Here is an 11,055-nt window from a genome sequence, read left to right as displayed (position 1 = left end):
AGGTAAGGCCAATATGAGGGGTTGGGCCTAATTTGGAAAATTGGTCCATAGATAGGCCATAGTTTGGGCCTTTATGATTATGTGATATTGGGCCATTAGAATGTCAAATGTTTCAACTGGACTAAATGGTTGGGCCTTATGGTAAGACCTTGTAAAGGTTTAGGCCCAATTTGGAAAATTGAGCCATATGTTGGGCTTTGACTCATAGTTGATTTTTTGGCCTTCGGATTGCGCCTTAGGATTGAATCAAGCCAAGTTAGAGGTAAAGCTATCTTTTACCCCTAATATGGATTTATGGACATATGTTGGAACCAAATTATTAATTAGGTGATGTTTTGATATTGACAGTTCCGGAATCTGTCATCCAGCAGATGGGGTTGAGTCTGCGGCACTTCAGCAGTGTGGGGTTGAGTCTACGGGACTTCAGCAGTGTGAGGTGAGTTACCTTCTAGTAGAGGTGGGTCTAAGGCAACAATGCCGGCCCACTATTAAGAGACTATGTATGAGATGATTGTCTTTGTGATAATGTTCTGGTTTGCAACTATCTGATATGCTCTATGTACTAGGATGCTCTATTATATGTGTTAGTAGTATTAGGGGTGAAATAGTCCCCGGATACCGGTTGAAAGATACCGAAGGGTTCGTCAGAACCCATGCATGCCTAGCAGTACGTTATGATATGTTATTATGTGCTAGTGGTAGGGGTGAAATAGTCCCCGGTTACCGATTGAAAGATATCGAAGGGGAGGTTAGCTCCCGATTACCGGTTAAAAGATACCGAAGGGGAGGTTAGTTCCTGATTACCGGTTGAACAATACCGAAGGGGTAGGTCGGGCGCCCAGATATGTCTGACATTATATTTATGTATGTTATGCTATGTTATTATGTGGTAGTGATAGGGGTGAAACTGTCCCCGGATATTGGTTGAAAGATACCGAAGGGGTAGGCCAACACCCGGATATGCTTTGGAGTATGTGTGTTTTATGGTATGTGGTATGATGGGGGAACTCACTAAGCTTCATGCTTATGATTTTTAGTTTTGGTTTCAGGTACTTCGTTTTCAAAGGAAAGGAGTCGGCTTGATCGCAACGCATTACACTATGCTTTTCCGCACATGAGATCTTTGGGATTACACTCTGATATTGTTTCATGATAACATGTTTTGATTGTTTCTACTTTGGTTTTGACATGACATGATCTTATGGATGCTTTATTATACTGATGGTTTTATAAATACATATTTAAAAAGGAATTTTTTGGCCTGTATTTTTTGGATGTTACAAGTTGGTATCATAGCCTTGGTTTGAGGGATTCAGGCACACACTCGGGTGTGTCTGAAGTCAAACTAAGGACATGGTATGGAAATTTTCAAAAGTAAAACCCTTTTATAAAAAGAAGTTTGAAAAAAGAAAAGAACTTTGAAAAGAACAAGGTGTGTGATGCGCCCAATCAGTCGAGCTCAAGTAAGTTTTCCCCATGATACCCATACATGTCATGATATGTTATGTTATGCTATGATATGATTATGAGAACTACATGCTAGATTAGGGCTAAGGATCTAGGAAGGATGCCTGATATGCCTATTGTATGTGCTTGTAGACTTGCATGCTAGTACTGATCTGCCAATAATAGAATAGCCTGTTTAGGTTATGCCTAATTGTATGAGCCTCTAAAATGCATGTACAGAATCCTAATAAGAGGATAGAAAGGTTTGATTGGAATATGATGGTTAGATTTTCCATTGTCTGAATGCTACTTGCTTTGTGCTTTGTAGGACTCCTAGCAATGTGAGCTAGCTATTAAATGAATATGCTAAGTTACGTGTGGCACAAGCCGGATAATATCATAGTGATATATTTGACCCTATTGTGTAGCTCTCATTTGAGTCTAACTGTTCTAGGGATGAGTCTTTTACTCAAAGGATTATCTGATCTTTGTTGCATGTGGCTATTTTCAAAAGGTAGATAGTTGACATTACTAGGGATCTTTCAGCAGCTCAGGACTGGGTGAGTTCAGGAACCTAGGATAGCCTAGGATATGCTCAATGGGTTAGTAGTGAGCCTTAGTGAGACTTGGGTGTACTAGTTTGAGGAAGTGACTTGGAGGATTTGGGAGGAAATCTGAGGAAAGTATGGATAGGAGTGGAAGGTAGTATTGGGCCCGTACTACTAAAAGCATAGGATCCACACTCAAATCGGTGAAAGTCTTGGAGAATCTGAGAAGCTTCGGGGAGAAGTTTGCGACTTGGTTTGGGGACTGAGGATGTTTCAGTTGTTGCAGCTTAGCCATTGGCAAGTGAGCTAGTGAGCATGTCAAGGTGTCAGACCCTGAAGGAGATGATTTCCAGGAGGTTGCAGATGCGATAACGATTTGGAGCACTTTGAGAAGAGGGGTTCGTGCCAGGTGCGTACAGTAGAGGGTCCCAGGAAGAGACCCATGACTTCTGATCATCGGGAGCAAGGCCAGCAGGGCCTAAGTTAGTGCAGCACGTACAAGCAAATGCACAAGGGAGTTTGTCACTCCAAGGGTTTAGGCTGCTACAGGTGTGGCAGGGTTGGTCATGTCAGCTGAAGGTGGTCAGTATTCCTCTAGATATTCACGGCTATGTTATCTTCTATCACTTTAAGGTAGAGATTGGGTGATCTGAGGGTGTAACCGATGATTGATCGCTAGCATTAGTAAGCATAGATTGTCACCAGTAGACATTAGAAAGCGATAAGGACTAGGAATCCTTCAATTCGCATGAATCATGAAGACTTGGTTAAATCTAAGTTGGGGAGAGACTTTTGTAAGGTTCTCCAAATATGAGTTCTGGTTGCACGAGGTGCAATATCTTGGGCACCTTGTCAACCAAAAGGGGTATTGTGGACGATGTGGCGAAGATAGAGGCCGTGATGCAGTGGGAGATTCCGAGGTCTCCAACTGAGATTCAGAGTTTCCTAGGTCTAGCAGGTTATTACCGGAGACTTATACGGGGCTTCTCCAAGATGGAGTTTCCTTTGACCCGACTAACCAGGAAGTCGGTGGCCCTTCGTTGGGGGCCTGAGCGGCAGGCAGCCTTCGAGACTCTCAGACATCAGGTTTCGGGAACCAGATTAGAGCTTCAGTTAAGACTCAAATTCAGTTGAGGGTCAGGTCGAGTGCGTAATCGACCCGGTTGTGTGACAACCCGATATTTCGAGGCAATGTAATGTAAAACCAATCAAATCTAGGTCAAAATATAACTTTCCTAAAATCTTATTTGGGTTAATTAAAGTAGTGGGAATCGTATCAAGGTTTTCGTACATATAAAGAACCCTAAAATCTGACTTCGGATGAGGAAGTTATGAATTTTTGAAGAAATTCTTTAAACACGTCATTTTAATAAATAAATAATAAAAATAATTTCGGAATTTGCCAACGGAATCTAAACGAAAGTTGTAGATCTTAGTCTCACCTTCGCGTGGATATAAAGAACGTCAAAAACGGAGTTCGTATGAAGGAGATATGAATTTTAGAAGTTTATTTAAAATAAATATAAATTTAATTATAAACTCCTGGTATTATCCGAAGGGGAGTCATCGGATAGGACCGGACTACGCCCTGCGTACCTTCATACGCCCCGCGTACTCAGATCAAGGGCCTCGGATCGTCCACGTCCCCCTATGCGAAACTTCCGACCCGCCCATCCGACCCGCCCCGTCCGACCCACCGTCCCATCCGAAGTGCGTAAGCGATGACGTCTCGTACGCGCTGCGTACCCTCGTACGCCCAGCGTACCGAGGCGGTTCAGCACCCCTATAAAAGGGATGCGAGGCTTTTCGGAAATTTTGCTCACATCTCTCTTTTCTCTCACGATCTTGCCTCGATTTCCGTGCCCGTTCCAACCCGAAGCTCTGGTCTTTTTGCTCAAGTCCCGAGGGTCGATTTTACTCCCGAGATTCCCGAGAATCCCGAGAAAAATCCGTTTCTCGAGACGAAACTCTGCCCGGTTTTTCCATCTCGCTTTCTTCAATCAATCAAGTGAGTTCATACCCCTTAATTTACCTTTTAAACTTTCTATAAATTCTTTTATATGCTTTCAAGGGGGGGGGGGGGATACAAGTTAAATACTTATAGTTATTGCTTCAATCACATGTGATTGCATTAATCACATGTGATTAATAACTAGGGAAACCAGTGATTTTATCACTGTTCAAACTGTTTATCAAACTGTTTTACTTCAAAATGTTTTACAAACCCATTTACTTTTCAAATTTATATTACAACTGTGATTTAAACAAATGTTCCTTATACTTAAACTGTTTTAATCAAACCTATGCCTTCAAATTGTTTTATAGATTGACATCAAGTCGATCTTTCTTTAAAAATAATACTTATGTTTCAAATGTCTTATAAAAACTTATTTATGCTTTTATATTATAAATTGCATGCCCATATATGTATAGATGTATAAATAATGTTTAAAGGGCTTAGGAAGGCCATCTACCCTATTTCCTTTTTCTCGATTTGGATGTGGTCTGGTGGGATTTCGGGTGACCATCCGAAGGTCGTTTCAATATTAATTATATATCCAATATACATATATAGACATAAAAGTACTTCCATATTCATACGTACTAGCCACATCATTAGTGAGTTACCATCGGGGTAACACAGGATCATACTATTGCATCTGTTAGATCAATGAGTCAGTTCATTCATGAGTCTATACATTACATTACTGTGAGAACATATACAACTATACTAGAACGAGGAACATTACCCTCACATTAATACGTTAACAATTGTGATCCACTGTATCGGAGCATGCCTTAAATGTCATGGCCCGAGTTGTAGCCAGAATTCTCTTGGAGGGAGAACGTTGAGTTTGCGTATAGATCTATACTGGATTGACTATCCTACACCTTGCTGATAGCTACAGCCGGACTTGCAGGTCTGCGGGTTCCAAACGTCATTCCATTATTACGACCGTTCTTTATGTCGTTGTTATCAGTCGATAGTATGGTGCAATTATCACATTATACCTTAATATAAATTTGGTTTAAGGTAGTTAGTACAACAGTAGTTCCTATAATACAAAACTACAGTACTACAAGGATTTACCCATTACATTTTTAGTGATAACCTCACTTCAACTTTAATGTACAAACTATATTTTGCTAAAAGATAGTTACACTTGGGAAATTTCACACTGTTACATCAAACAAGCATAGAAAACAGTTAAGCCTTGGTAGAAGGCTACTTTAATAGAAAATATAGGTTTTTCTGAGAGATTCAAACTTTTACAAACACTTACATATATTTTACAATTTATACTTGCGACAGGTTCAAACGTTTTCAATAACAAACACCGACACTAAAACTCTTATGAACTCACCAGCTTAATGCTGATAAACTCTTTCAAAATAACTTGTATTCTCAGGTCATCAGTAGACAGGTACCGATGCCAACTTTTGAGATGATGGAGCGCACTCAAGACTCATCATATTATTATTTTGATTTACGTTATATTTTTGGTGTCTAAAACTGTACAGAACATGCTTGTATTAAAATTATATATTTAATGCAATGGATGATGTTGTTTGCTTATTTACATTTACTGTCTTATGATTACTTTCCATGACGTCCTCCGCCCCAGAACGTTTCCGCCGTTCTTCGTTTTGGGGTGTGACAGATTGGTATCAGAGCATTGTTTATAGTGAATCAAGTATATCAACCCATAAAAGATATACTAAACTATAAACCCTTTAGGGATTAAACTCTGACCAAGAGTCTATACTTTAAATATTAAAATATTTATTTAAGTATACTAGTCTGCATTCATACTAAAATCAGTGTCACAATGACAAGAACAAAAGTATTACGATTGTTAAATATCACAAGTGAGCTCGGGGATGTATGGTCAGTCTTGGGAATGGCATAGCCTGATCAACTATGCTGGTCCTAGGAGTGATTAGTACATGCCCTAAAATAGTTGTGATAGGTTAACAAGTCTAAAAACTTACCAACAATACCACAAGAAGATCTGTAAAACTTAAACTTAAAATACTATAGGTGTATTTTGTACTACTAGTTACATGTATACTATATTCGTATACCTCTCTTCTCGCGTAGATCTAATGGCTAGATTCCATCATGGCGACCCGTACTTTCCAAATGAAGGCAATGCCGGGTGGATCGATGAAGAGCCCGATGATGAGCATCCAATCCCTTTGGATGATCACCTCGCAGAAGGCTTTTCTGATGGATCCTACTCCGAGCCTGAAGTCAACAACCCTCGACCAGCTTTTCCGGGTCCTACTCCCTTGTGGGCAAACAACTTGAATCACTGGAGTGATGGACAGGGTCAACCCTTACCATACTTTGGGGACCGAAGCTTTTGCAACGTCAGCGATGAGGGCTCTGCTGACCGAGCTCTGCCTGTCATTATCCATAGAATAGCTCGTAAAGTCGAGCAAGGTCGAGCAGCCATCGACCGGGTCATAGAGTTTGATGCCAACTCAGGTGTCAACACAGTCCGCATCCGCCGTCTTGAAGAAGACATGGAACGGACCCGGAGAACAAATAAAACCCTGCAGTAGCAGTTGGCTGCCTCACGAGCTGAAATCTTGGAACTTCGAGCTCGTCAGAGGACTCAGGATCGACACCTTCAAGAGGTGTTTCGTCAAGTGTCCGACCGCAGTACTCGCCCAGGATTTTCCCGTCGCCGTTGGTTGATGTCTAGTACATCTCTATCTTTTGATTAAAGAATAGCCTTTAACATCTGTGCTCTAAGTAGCACTTGTCTGTAAAATATTTCTAACTTTCCGTACTCAAATTTGAAATCTAAGAACTGTCAAACTTTTCTATATGGTATGATGTAAGACCTACTGTTAGGTCGATTTTCCCTGAGCTTATTACATCAGTAATACCAGTATTTTTGAGATCTATCTATCTGTGGGAAAAATCTATACACTTGTGCTTCCCTACTAATATTTCTTATTGTGGTTTCAAACACTCTTTCAACTATTGGACTATGGTTAGTTAGTCCATGTGTCACTCTCACGTTGCTTACAAATTGATTCTTACCATTTTTCTTATCTTTATAAACTTATAGCTGAAAGATGCCTCCTCGCAAATCCCCCAGGAATAATCCTGCACCACCACCTCCTCCGCCTCCGGTCATCGATACTGTAGCCCTGAATGCTGCCGTAGCTGCAGCAGTGACAACTGCCATGGCTCAGTATCACTCTTCTGATGCCAGCAGAGGTGGAACCCCTGTGGAATCAACCCCGGTTGAAACCCCTGTGCGCTCGAGAGAGTGCTCATACAAGGATTTCACAAATTGCAAACCGAAGCCTTTTTACGGCACCGGCGGAGTCATTGCCCTCTCGCAATGGCTCGAGAAGACTAAATCAGTCTTCGAAATCTGTTCATGCCCTGCGGCGAGTAAAGTCAAGTACGCCGCATGCACCTTTGAAGGAAAGGCCCTGACATGGTGGAACGGCCATGTCAAGGCACTAACTCTCGTCGTAGCCAACGACATAGGTTGGGAAACAATGAAAGACCTCATGTCTGAGGAATACTGCCCGAGGGGCGAAATCCAGAAACTGGAGCAGGAACTTTGGAACCTGACGATGAAGGGCACCAACGTGGTCGCTTATACTGCCCGATTCAGCGAGCTGGTGGCCCTCTGCCCCAATATGGTTCCCACCGAGGGGAAGAAGATCGAGAGGTACATATGGGGGCTAGTGCCTCCGTATCAGGGGAATGTTCTAGCATCAAACCCCGCTACCTTCGACAGTGCCAAACGATTGGCACAACGACTCATTGACCATGGAGTCAAAACCCCTGCAATCACAACCACCCTAGCCATCCCGGAACCCTCCAAACCCGCTGATACTAAGCAGAAATTCTGGGATGAAAAGAAGAAGCAACAGGCTGCCAAAAAGCAGCAAATTGTGGCAATACATGCCGCAATAACCCCTGCTGCTGCTACTAACGTTCCGGTGAGTCAGTATGCTGGAAGTTCGCCCAAGTGCAACAAATGCAACTACCACCACAACGGCCCCTGCCGTGAAATGCAGTGCTCTAACTGCAATAGGAAAGGACACACCGTCCGTTTCTGTGAGTTCCCGGCACAACCTATCAACCAAGTCCCTGGCACTAGCGCGAGCCCGACCTGCTATGGATGTGGCGAAGCAGGCCACTTTAAGAGGGACTGCCCCAAAGCGAGGAATGCTGGAGGAGCAGGGAGGGTACTAACTATAGGCCACGGGGAAGCAGTTGCTGACCCGACAGTGGTGACTGGTATGTTCCTCCTCGATAACTCCTATGCATGCATTTTGTTCGATAGTGGAGCGGAGCGAAGCTTCGTAAACCATAAATTTGCTCGCATGCTTAATCAACCACCGCACGCACTCAAAGAACTATTCACAGTAGAAATGGCTAATGGAGAAACTGAAAGTACGAGTAGCATATACTTAGGTTGTACCCTAACTCTAGATAACCATTCATTTCCAATCGACCTCATGCCAGTCTCAATAAAAAGTTTCGACGTTATCATTGGCATGGATTGGTTAAGCCTTCATCGCGCCGACATCATGTGCTACGAGAAAGCAGTCCCTCTAAACCTTCCATCTAACGAAACTCTTTTAGTCTACGGCGACAAACCCGGTGAAAGTCTTCGCATCATATCAAGTATTCAAGCACAGAAGTATCTGCGTAAGGAATACCATGCATTCCTTGCTCACGTCGTCGACACGAGCCTCGAAACGAAAGAACTAAAGAACATCCCTGTAGTGAGCAACTTCCCCGACATTTTCCCAGAAGAACTACCCGGGTTACCTCCGCAACGACAGGTCGAGTTCAGAATCGACTTAGTCCCAGGAGCTATCCCAGTAGCCAAGTCGCCCTACCGCTTAGCACCAGCTGAGATGCAGGAACTCTCTGGTCAACTTAACGAACTGCTCAACAAGGGCTTTATAAGGCCGAGTTTCTCACCTTGGGGAGCACCGGTCTTGTTCGTTAAGAAGAAAGACGGATCATTCCGCATGTGTATTGACTACAGAGAACTCAACAAACTGACCGTCAAGAATTGTTACCCTCTGCCTCGCATAGATGATCTATTCGACCAACTGCAAGGGGCAAACTATTTTTCTAAAATTGATCTGAGATAAGGATATCACCAGTTACGAGTGCTAGAGGAGGATGTGCCAAAGACAGCCTTCCGAAGTCGTTACGGACATTACGAGTTCGTGGTAATGCCATTCGGATTGACCAATGCGCCCGCAGTCTTCATGGATCTGATGAATAGAGTATGCCGACCTTACTTGGATCAGTTCGTCATCGTTTTCGTTGACGACATCCTGATCTACTCCCGAAGTAAGAAAGAGCATGGCGATCACCTGCGACAAGTTCTAGAGACATTACGAAAAGAGAAGCTTTATGCGAAGTTCTCGAAATGTGAATTTTGGATCCGGAGAGTCGAATTCTTAGGACACGTGGTAAGCGAAGAGGGAATCCACGTGGACCCATCCAAAATTAAAGCCATTGAGAACTGGTCAGCACCTCAGACGCCTACAGAAATTCGTCAATTTCTAGGTCTCGCTAGTTACTACCGCATATTCATTCAGAACTTCTCTCGAATAGCGAAACCTCTTACAACCCTAACCCAGAAAGGCGTGGCCTTTGACTGGAAAGAGAAACAAGAAAGAGCGTTCCAAACGCTCAAACGAGCCTTGTGCACCGCACCAATATTATCCCTTCCCGAAGGAATAGAAGACTTCGTAGTCTATTGCGATGCATCGAATCAAGGGCTCGGATGTGTCCTGATGCAGCGAGGTAAGGTCATTGCCTACGCCTCGAGACAGTTGAAGACACACGAGGTTAACTACACGACCCACGATCTTGAACTAGGAGCAGTGGTGTTTGCTCTGAAGATCTGGAGACATTACTTGTATGGAACGAAGAGCACTATCTTTACCAACCACAAGAGTTTACAACACATTTACGATCAAAAGGAGCTCAACATGAGACAACGACGGTGGGTCGAGCTACTCAGTGATTACGAATGCGATATTCGTTATCATCTGGGTAAAGCCAACGTAGTAGCAGACGCCCTAAGTCGGAAGGAATATTCTGGTCGCAGAGTCAAGTCATTGTCAATAACCATCCATTCACACGTGTCTAAGCAAATTCAGGAGGCTCAACTTGAAGCCATGAAACCTGAAAATGTGACGAATGAATCCCTTAGAGGAATGGACAAGAATTTAGAAGCCAAGGGTGACGGAGCCTTATATTTCATGAACCGGATCTGGACACCGAAACACGGTGGTTTCCGAGACTTGGTCATGACCGAGGCGCACAACACTCGGTATTCCGTCCACCCAGGTTCAGATAAGATGTATCTGGATCTTAAAAAGCTATACTGGTGGCCTAATATGAAAGCAGAGATTGCTACCTTCGTAAGTAAGTGCCTTACTTGCGCAAAGGTTAAGGTCGAGTACTAGAAGCCCTCTGGTTTATTGCAACAACCAGAGATCCCGGAATGGAAGTGGGAGCGGATCACTATGGATTTCATAACCAAGTTGCCCAAGACATCGGGTGGACTTGACACCATATGGGTCATCGTTGATAGACTGACCAAGTCTGCACACTTCCTGCCTATCAAAGAAATCGACAAGGTGGAGAAACTTACGCGAACAAACATTAGGGAAATCGTACGGCTACATGGTGTACCTATGTCCATTATCTCCGATAGAGATAGTAGTTTCACCTCAAGATTTTGGCAATCACTACAACATTCCCTAGGAACAAGGCTGGACATGAGCATAGCCTACCATCCTCATACCGACGAACAGAGTGAGAGGACCATCCAAACTCTGGAAGATACGTTGCGAGCCTGCGTGATTGACCTTGGGAAGGCATGGGATACTCAGTTACCCCTTGTCGAGTTTTCCTATAATAACAGTTATCACACGAGCATCAAGGATGCTCCATTTGAAGCTCTCTACGGCCGAAAGTGCAGATCCCCTCTGTGCTGGGCTGAGGTGGGTGATACCCAATTAGCCAGGGGGCAAACTTTCGACAGTA

The sequence above is a fragment of the Lactuca sativa genome, chromosome 4, assembly GCF_002870075.4.
Source record: "Lactuca sativa cultivar Salinas chromosome 4, Lsat_Salinas_v11, whole genome shotgun sequence".
NCBI classification, from domain to species: Eukaryota; Viridiplantae; Streptophyta; class Magnoliopsida; order Asterales; family Asteraceae; genus Lactuca; species Lactuca sativa.
This window is presented reverse-complemented; position numbering follows the sequence as displayed.